We start from the raw sequence: 10,225 nt of genomic DNA on the forward strand, positions 1-10,225 counted from the left end.
CAAGGTCACTGAACTTTGGGAGATGTAAAAGCAGGTAGAGAAGCCATCTTTGGCATCCATTACTAGACAGAGACAAGGGAACAGAGCCCTTGCAAGCTGAGAAAGATGGATCATTCAACCAATGGAAGGGGTTGAAATCTCTCGAACTGAATATAGGTGAGAAAGCTGTTTAGGTAAAGATCTTTCACTGAAGGCAGCAAGGGAAGCCAGTATCTTGTGCTTTTGTGGAAGGTCCTGACTGAGAAAAAGTCACACATGGCTGGGAAGAATGACTGGTGAGAAAAAACATCTTGAACAAAGCCTGTACCTTGCTATATTAAGTTTTAGACTTTTAGATGCAGGATTTCGCTTTTATTTGCTTGTAATCCTTCCTAACTTTATTCCTTTCACTTAGCATCACTTAACCTATGTCGTATTGGTAGTAAATTTATTCTATTTTACTATAAACCAGCTCAGTGCAGTGCATTCACCCCATGTAAATTAATAAGCTGTGATGTGCTTTTTTGTCTTCAGAAAAACAAACAAACCTTATTATTTCTCTGAACTGTCCAGGAAAGGCTGGACATGGCAGAACACACAGTTTTGGAAAAATCCAGGACTGGCAGTGTGTTGGGGTCCCCCTGCAAGTAGTAACCAAGGCTGGTGGGGCTGCAGAGCTGTAGACAGGCTGCTGGGGTCAGAGCTGCTGAACCTGGGCTGTCTAGACACTCAAGGTGTGACCTCCATGCTTATAGGCTTGTTGTGAGCAGCCCACATTAAGAAATACAGCATCAAACCCTGTGAGGCATCCAGGGTTACAGGGCAGGTGGTGACAACCCCTCACTGGACTGAATTGCATCCCAGAAGGTGACATCTATAGATTTAGCAAAGGATACAAATCAAATTCAAGCAGATACAGGTCATCATTAGTACAAAAGACAATATCCACACTGTCAGGAACTCAGCTAGTTCCAGGTGCAGTTGCCTAGCTGTGATATGCGATATGCTGTATGAAAAGGAAGATGACCATTTATATCATTGTTGCTCCGACTGTTGCACAATTGCAGTAGATTTGATACAAAGTATGTCATGTAAGGTATCCATGGAAAAGTTGTAATCTGTTAAGTATGATAATTGTATTTATATGCATGTTTCATCTTTGCATCTGAAGTTATGAATATTTGCTAAGTATTTGTATCTCAAAGATGTGTTTTGTTCTTGGGTGACACCCACGAGGTAGATTTACATCCAGTCTAGCCAGCCATGTGTTGATGGGCCATTCAGGAGAAATCAGCACTTCAATGAGCTCTTCCTGAAGACACCTCAGACAGCGAGGAGCCAATGGCTATCCCTATTATTCCGCAAAACATGTAAACACATGTGATGTGAACATGTGACCTAAGTCTCCATCTTTGCCAGTAACTTTCCATGCACATGGGCTATGGGCATTGATTGGGACAGTATCTTTCCATGCATACAGGAGAGGGTATAAATTGCAACTGAACATCTCCATTTTGCCTCATTCCTGCTCCAATTCTCTTGACTGTGGATTTCTAACAAAAGGATTATTTTGAACAATGGACCGAGGACCTTCCAATCTTTTGGAAGTTTCCAGAAAGACTTTTGTGCAAGCCAGCAGACTCATCCATCACTGCTACAAATCTGATCTAAGGAGTTTGCAATCATTTGTAATATATATATGATCTTTTAACCATTCAATAACTCTTTTTTCTTCTGTTTTATTATTAATAAAATCTTCAGTTAGTTTACTAAGGATTGTCAGACAGCGAGATATTTGGATAAGGTCTGAGATACATATTGACCTGGGGGTAAGTTTCTGATCCTTTGGGATTGGATGAACCTCATGTATGTTGAATTAGATTTTCAGAACTTGTCATCATTATAAGACCAGTTTGTCTGGATGGGAACCAAGGGCTGGAATGCCGAAAGGGGACTGCGTTTTGGCTTCTTGTTATCCAGTGTGGTGCTATGGAAGCTCTGTTGTTACCGGTTTGGTGAATCTAAAATTAGAGAATAAACCACCAGTTTTTGGAGTATGTCTGCCCTGTTTCTTGCAGTCTGTCCTGAGTGTGGCATTCTCAGCATGGTACATTCTAGGCAGCAATCACACTAGTGAGCTCAGCTGGGCCCAATAAATCCTCACTAAGTGATTGTGCTCCCACATTGAACAGAAGGGCCACCAAATCCCTCTTAAGCCTGATAGCAACAGTAGCACACTGGCTGCTCAATGCAGCTGCATCAGACCTGCTTCCCGTCCAGCCCTTGCTCCACCCCTTGCCTGCTCCAGCCCTAGTCCCTGCCTAACTGTAAACTCCTGATTCCTAACTCCTGGTTCAGACCATTGACTTGTCTCCTGACCATGCCTCAGGTTCTGCCCTCTAATTCTGTGTGGACCACTTGGCCAGACTCCTGCTCTGACTCCTACACCTCGGTGTGTGACAGTTTGAGCAACCCACTACAAGATAAAAGAGGACTTCACCTAACAGCATGAAGACCCCCTCCAGAAGGTCCCAGCAGGAGCCCCACTCACCTTCTCAGATGACACTGGAGCCCTGAAGGAACTGCAGGCTCAGGCTGCCGCACTACCTGACCAGAATGCTGCCCTCCAGGCCCAAATACAAGCCCAGGCAGTGTCTTCTGTCCCTGCAGCTCTCAGTTCCACTTTCCATGAGCTTAAGCTGCCCCTACCCAATAAGTTTGATGGGGATGGATCATGCCAAGTTTTGGTGGTTCCTTCACCAGTCATCTCCAGTTTATGTTGCAGCCACAGTGCTACCCCACAGATCAGTCCTAAGTAAGATTAGTACTTAGTTTACTCACCGGAGGGGTCCTGAAGTGGGCATCCCCATTCCTGGAAGGGTTCAGTCCTCTCCTTGAGACCTTTGTGCAGCAATGGTGGGCATCTTTGATGATCCTCATTGAGAACATTCCACAGAAGCTGCTCTCCATGCCCTCCAACAAGGTCCCATGTCTGTCACCAAATATGCAGTGGAATTTTGATGTCTGGCTACAGATACTTACTGCAATGAGGCTGTGACCTGACACCACTTCAGGCAGGGACCCTACCAAGGATGAATTAGTACAGGTAGAACCTTTGCCTAGCCTGGGAGCCTTAACTGATCTTTTATTAGGATTGATCATCGGCTAATGTACCAAGCCCAAGCAAACCATGCGCCATCTGACCCCTACAGGCCAGAATTCTTCTATCTCCTAGGGCACCAGTGGCCCTATGAGACCCCAAACCAATGCAAGTTGACAAGGCCCGGCCCCACCTCTCCACTGACTAAAAGAATTGTTGCTGGCATGAGACTGTGCTAGTATTGTGAGATGCCTGAGCACATTGCAGCCGGGTGCCCAGCCAAAGACCAGCCCATACCTCCAGGTCACAAAACACCAGAGCTCAGCCCCAGCAGGGGAGCTAGGATGGGGCTGGCGCTCCACTGTGAACCATGCTGCTGCCCATCTGCTGGAATCTTGGAAACCCCTAACCAGCACATTAGACTGCTCCATCTCTTTCTTCAATTCCGGTATTCTGCCATGTCTGACATCCACTTAGAAGCATTTGCTGACCCAGGCACCTCCAGAAGTTTCATCGACCAGGAGTTCATTAAGGGGTATCAAATTCCCATCCTTCACAAGGACTTCCCTGAACTTGTCAAGGCTATCAACAGGTCACTTCTCTCTTCAGGTCTCATTATGCATCAGACAGCTCCCCTGGAGGTCATTACCCTTGTGGTCACCGCAAGATATTATAGTTGAGGGTTATCCGTGCTCCACTCTTGCCAGTTGTCCTTGTTGTCCCCTAGTTCATCACTCATGACACCCAAATCATGTGGCACTAGTAACCTATACTTATTTGTGCCCTCCAGTGCTGATGATCATTCTTCCTCAGCTCCAACCAATGGTTGGTCACATTCTGCGGTGCACTCCAGCCCCCAAAGGATCCAGAGTCATGAACCAAAGATTCATCAGTAGTGCCTGGAATTCCTACCAAGTACTTAGTATATGCCAAGTATTTGACAAACAGAAGGTAGATACTGATTCTCCTCACTGGAGTTACAATTGCCCAAGCAACCTTCAACCAGGAATGGAGGTTTCTTCTGGACACATTTAAACCCTATCCAAACCTGAGCTGCAGATCCTCCAGTAATAACTTGGGGAAAATCTGCAGAAGGGGTTCATCCACCCTTTGACTTCCCCAGCAGGATATATATCTTCTTTATGGCTAAGAAGGATGTCTCCCTCTGACCTTGTGTCAATTATCAAGCCCCAAACAGGATCATCATCTCCAATTGATACCCTCTTTTTCTCATACACAAACTCCTGAAAAGACTCCATTTGACTTGGGTGTTCACAAAGCTAGACCTGAGTACAGCGTACAACCTGCTCAGAATTCGACAGGGGAATGAATGAAAGACAGCATTTCAGACAAGATACGGCTATTCTGAATACCTGGTCATGCCATTTGGTCTACGTAATACCCCTGCTACCTTCCAGCATTTCATGAATGATGGCTTCAGAGATATGCTCAACCAATTTGTGATCATCTATACTAACTTTTTCACAAAACCAAGAACTCCATGACCAGCATTTACACACCATTCTTGACCAGCTTTGCCAAAATCAACTTTACACAAAATCTATGAAATGCAAATTTGACAAAAGTTGTTTCTGGGATATTTCATCTCTCCAGTGGGACTTGCCATGGACCCCCACAAGTTACAAAGCCATCAGCAAGTGGAAGGCACTCTCGAATATATGCAGAATGCTGTGGTTTCTTGGATTCACAAATTTTTACTGGCCATTCATCCAAGGATTCTCTGAGCTGGTAGCCCCTATAATGTCCCTTATCAAGAAGGGAGCTAAGTTCACCTGGTTCACTCAGAAGCAGGGGCCTTTCAACCACTTGAAAAAGCATTTATTTATGCCACCATTTTGATCCATCCAGACCCTACATAGGCCTTCATAGTCAAGACGGATGCCTCAGACTTCACGATAGATGTGGTTCTCTCAAAATTTACAGGTCCTCCCCAATTGCTTCATCCCTGTGCTGTCTTCTCTCAGAAACTGACTCTCTCAGAGAGAAATTATGTCATATGGGACAAGGAACTCCTGGCCATCAAGGCTGCCTTTTCAGAGTTGTCCCCACTTCCTAGAGCAGTGGTGGGCAACCTGCGGCCCATCACGGTAATCTGATTGCAGGCCGTGAGATATTTTGCGGACATTGACCATCAGGTGGCAAAGCCCCCTCAGCTCCCAGTGGCCACGGTTCACCGTGCCTGGCCAGTGAGAGCTGTGGGAAGCGGCGGCCAGCAATCAGACCCTGGAGCGGCCAACAATCAGACCCTGGAGCAGTATCTCCACTATTTTCTGAATTTCTGTCAGCGTGATTGTCTCCCACTGCTGTGTTTGGCCAAGTTCACATACAACAACTCGACCCGTGCATCAGCCCAACAGACCCCATTCTTTGCAAATTTTGGTTTTCACCACCAATTCCACCCAGACCTGCCTGAAGGCTTTGCCATCCCTGAAGCCAACGACCTGTCCTCCACCTCCAGAAAACATACCAGGAACTCCAGGAGCACTTATTTGCCACTAAATAAACATATAAACATTACACAGATCAAAAGAGATAGGCCACCCCTAACCTTTCAGTAGAGGATAAGGTTTGGCTGTTGACTCAGAATCCTGAGAACAGACCATCCTTTGGCCAAGCTTGACCACAAATTCCTGGGTACATTTTGGATCATCAAGCAAATAAACCCAGTGGCCTTCAAGCTTCAGGTCCCAGAATCCCTCATTATTCACCCCATCTTTTACATTTCTCTCCTCAAGCCATTCATCGACAATCCCTTCCCTGACTGGATAGACCCTTCTCTACCCCTAGTAATTGTCCACGGGCAGGAGGAATACAAAGCCCATCAGGCCCTCGACTCCCAACTCATCAGTATCGGATACACTGGAAGAAGAACAGGCCAGAGGAGCAACCTTGGGAACCAGAAGAAAACATTCACACTCCTGATCTCCTGAGAGATTTCACCAAAGATGTCCTGACACTAAGCTTGAAATTATGTGAAGGTTTCTAATCATCAGAGGAGTGAAGTTCTGGAACAGCCTTCCAAGGGAAGCAGGGGGGCAAAATACCTAACTGGCTTCAAGACTAAGCTTGATAAACTCATGAAGGGGCTGGTACGATGACACTACCCACAATAGCATGTAGCCAATCTAGCAGCAAATATCTCTAAAGGCTGGTGATGGGACATAAGTTGGGGAGGGCCCTGGGTTACTACAGAGAATTCTTTCCCAGGTGTCTGGCTAGTGGGTGTTGCCTACATGCTCAGGGTCTAATTGACTGTCATATTTGGGGTCAGGAAGGAATTTTCCCTTGGGGTCAGTTTGGCAGAGACCCTGGGGGAAGGGGTGGTTCGCCTTCCTCTACAGTATAGGATATGGATCACTTGCAGGTTTAAACTAATGTAAATGGTAAATTCTCTGTAACTTGAAGTCTTTAAATCGAGATTTATTTGAGTACTTCAGTAACTCAGGCAGAGGATCTGTTACAGGAGTGGGTGAGGTTCTGTGGCCAGCAATATGCAGGAGGTCAGACTAGATGATCACGATGATCCCTTCTGGCCTTAAAGTCTATGAGACAAGCCAGGGCCAAGGACCCCTAGGAGAAGCTCTCAAGGGGGTGGTACTTTCATGAACTCAGCTAGCTCCGGGCTCAGTCACCTAGCAACCCAATGAGCTGGGCTGGGCCCAATAAATCCTCATTAAGTAACTGTGCCTTCTCAACAGATTCTTGTTTAAGACTGATGGCAACAGCAGTACAGTGGCTGCTCAGTACGGCTGCACCAGACCTGCTTCCCAACCATCCCTTGCTCTATCCCTTGCCTGCTCCACTCCAGCCCTAGTCCCTGTCTAACTCCAACGCTCTGGTTCCTAATTCCTGGCTCAGGTCATAGGTTTGTCTCCTGACCATGACTCCAGTTCTGCCCTTTGATTCTGCTCAGACCACTAGGTCAGACTCCTGCTCTGACCACTAGGTTGCACTGCCTACATCTCAATATGTGATACTAGCTGCTCTCCAGCCACCAACAGTACAATTCTTACAATTACTAGTGAAACAGGATTTTGGAAAAGACTTTGCAAAAGCTGAGACATCTGCAGTAAAACTCATTTAACTTAGATGGAGGCATCTCCTGCTGAACCTCTGCTGCCCTCTGGGGTTTTTTAGATATCCATTACAGGCAGGACTGGAATAATGTTTTGTGGGCCCAGTGCCAAACATATTTGTGGACCCCCAAGGGTTGTGGGGTTGGTCCCCAGAGCAAGGCAGAAGCTGGAGGAAAAGCACAGCAGGCCATACGGGGCAGGTCAGTCCCCAGAGTGAGGCAGGGACTAGAGCACAGTAAGGCAGGGGAAAGGGTCAGTCCCACAGGCGAGGCAGAGGCCAGGGGCAAGCACAGTAGGATGGGACAGGGCAGACAGGATCCACCCCGGGGTGGCGCAGTGCCAGTACCTACCTCTCTCTGCCACAGCCAGGACCGTGGGAGCCAGTTCTCTCTCTCTCCAGCTGAGCTGCAGCTTCTTCAGGCAGCAGCAGCTGCTCTTCCTGCCCTCCTGGTGGGGAGGCTAATTCCGATTACAGGAGTAACTACACTTTTAATATCCAGACACTGCCAGGCTTGCTTTTCAACTGGACTTTTCAGTTGAAAACAGGACACCTGGCAACAGGGGTGCCAGAACAGGGGGGAATAGGGAGCCATGGCCCCACCATTTTTAAAAGTGGGTGGGTTATGCCCTCCCCCTTTTTTCCTGCCTTAAGGGTGAGCGACAGGGGGAGAGGAGCGAGCGGTGGGCAGGGCCTCAGGGCACAGAGGGAACGGAACATGGGCAGGGCCCCTAGAAAGGGATGGAGCAGGCGGCGGAGGCACGATCCAGCCACCGATGGGCCCCCCTGCCCACTTCTGAGGAGCTTCCCTCTCTCCTGCTTGGCAACCTTAATGGGCTCCTTCCAACTGTGGGCTTGGTGTGATGGTGCCATTCTAAACCCAGTACTGATTACAGGGTAGGACAAGGTTGAGGAATAAGTCCCTCTAATAGGTTATACACAGGGGAAACTTTTGCATTTTCTTGCTACTCTTTCCTTAGATCATTTCACTTTATTCAATTTTAAACCAGTTTAAAACAGTATAGGCTAACCCAGTTTAAAAGTAATCTGGCTGGCTAGTGGGGACAGGGACAATTCATGTTATTCAAGGGCTCAAACATGGTTTATGAACTTAATTTTTATACTTAGCCCTATCCACAGTGGCTGGCCAAAATTTCTTTAAATCAAGTTTTAAACCACCCCTCCAAGAGTAGTTTTAGTTGCATGTGGCTTTTAGGCACGCACTAGCGGCTTTCACATAACACCAAGAGGCCTCACAAAAAGTTAAAGAGAAGCACGAAGACAGCAGACTAGAGCTATAAGATCACTCTTTGTCCCTTCCTTCAAGCTACCATGAAGGGGATTCGTGAGAAAAGGGAAAGGAGAAAAGTCTCTGAACTTGTCCTCCTACCTGGCAGGAGTGTTGATGAGTGAGACAGAAAGGTGCAGAAAGTCAGAAAATAATCTTGTTTTACCAGTGCTTTGTGGCATTCTGCTGGAGTTATTCTGTGGCTCTTTATGGCTGCATTCAATAGAGGAGTGGATCTCCAGCTCTTCAATGCTGAGTATTGCTGGGTTGGAGTTTAAGCAGTCCAAACATATACAACTCAGAAAGTATTGCTATTTAATAAGCTGGTCTCTGAGATAGTCCTGCAGCAAAAAATCTACCTGATAAGGAACAACATTGACTATGCCAAATGTAGCTGTAGTGTTCAACTAACAAGAAAAAGAACTGTTTGCATACAGAAAGTGTAGCTCCAACATGCAAAAGTGAACAAAGGAGAGCTATAGAACAAGTTTGTAATTAAGATATATTTTAGAGTGTTTACAAGTTCATAGGATAATGGACTATTAAACTTCATTGTCTAGAGCTGGGCAATCATTTTGAGCGAAAAGACAAAACTCAAATTCTGTTCTCAGATGTATGGATGTGGCTCCCCTGGCTGACAGCACACGCGACTACTCAAGATCAGAACTTGGCCCTTAACGTGGAAGCAGTCAAACCAAGCTATCACCTCATTAAGAAAAATTTAAGTCCAGGAACCTGTGAACTTCACATCCATGACTTTCTATTGGTCCTATATATGAAATACTGTATTTAGGGACAATAGAATGAATAAGTGGAAGTCTGAATAAGATGGAGTGGAAGTGAATTTCCTCATTGATTTAGGTAAAAAAACAACAATAATTTTATTTTAACAGGTTTTTTTCCACAGTTGTATAAAATCTAGGAGTAATAAAAGTGCTTAACTTACATTTGATTGTGTTTCAAAATAATAATTTATATTTGAATTGTTGGCTGCTGATGGATAACCGATAATCTGACCGCAAGAAAGTTACTGAACTCTCCTACAGGTTTTTGTTTTATTTTATAATATCCAACACAGAAAGAACACTGGCAGTATTCCAAGATGAGAGAGAAAATGAGCTCTACACCTAAAGCATAAATAGGTGAAAAGAAGTGTCCATGCAAGTATTTAGTCATTCCCTCTGCCAGTCACCAGTGTGGTACATTACATTATTTTATGGCAAGTCCTTGAACAATAGAGCTCCCACACTTTCCTAGCAATGGAAACCTCTTTGCAGGAGGTCATATCTATTCGTCCAGTGAGAACAGGGAAAATTCTAACTTCCCTGTCGTTTTTTTTCTAGGACCTTGGGTGATCAGACAGTTTTGGCAGCAGGGCATTCCATGTCTCCATGGCAACTGGAGGCAGCCCAGATCTTTGCTATGAGCCTGGACTTAGCACCATCCCCCCAGGACAAACTCCAGAAAAAGAATATTTTTCATCTTTGGAAGATCACTATATAAAAGTTTTAAACCCTTTGCAAAGAGCCTTGACGTTAATTTTAGGAATTCTCTGGAGGAACACACACTTCCCTTTTAAATTACTTAACAAACGAGCAATAGCCAGAAAAAACTTTGGACATAAGGCAATCCTCTGAGGGAGGATCAGACTGTCTGACATGGAAGGTCCTAGAAAGAAAGAGATATATTAGACTTGGAAAAAGTACAGAGGACAACAAAAATGACTACGGGTATGGAACAGCTTCCATATTGAGGAGAGATTA

Source organism: Eretmochelys imbricata, chromosome 2, assembly GCF_965152235.1.
Source record: "Eretmochelys imbricata isolate rEreImb1 chromosome 2, rEreImb1.hap1, whole genome shotgun sequence".
Classification (NCBI taxonomy): Eukaryota; Metazoa; Chordata; order Testudines; family Cheloniidae; genus Eretmochelys; species Eretmochelys imbricata.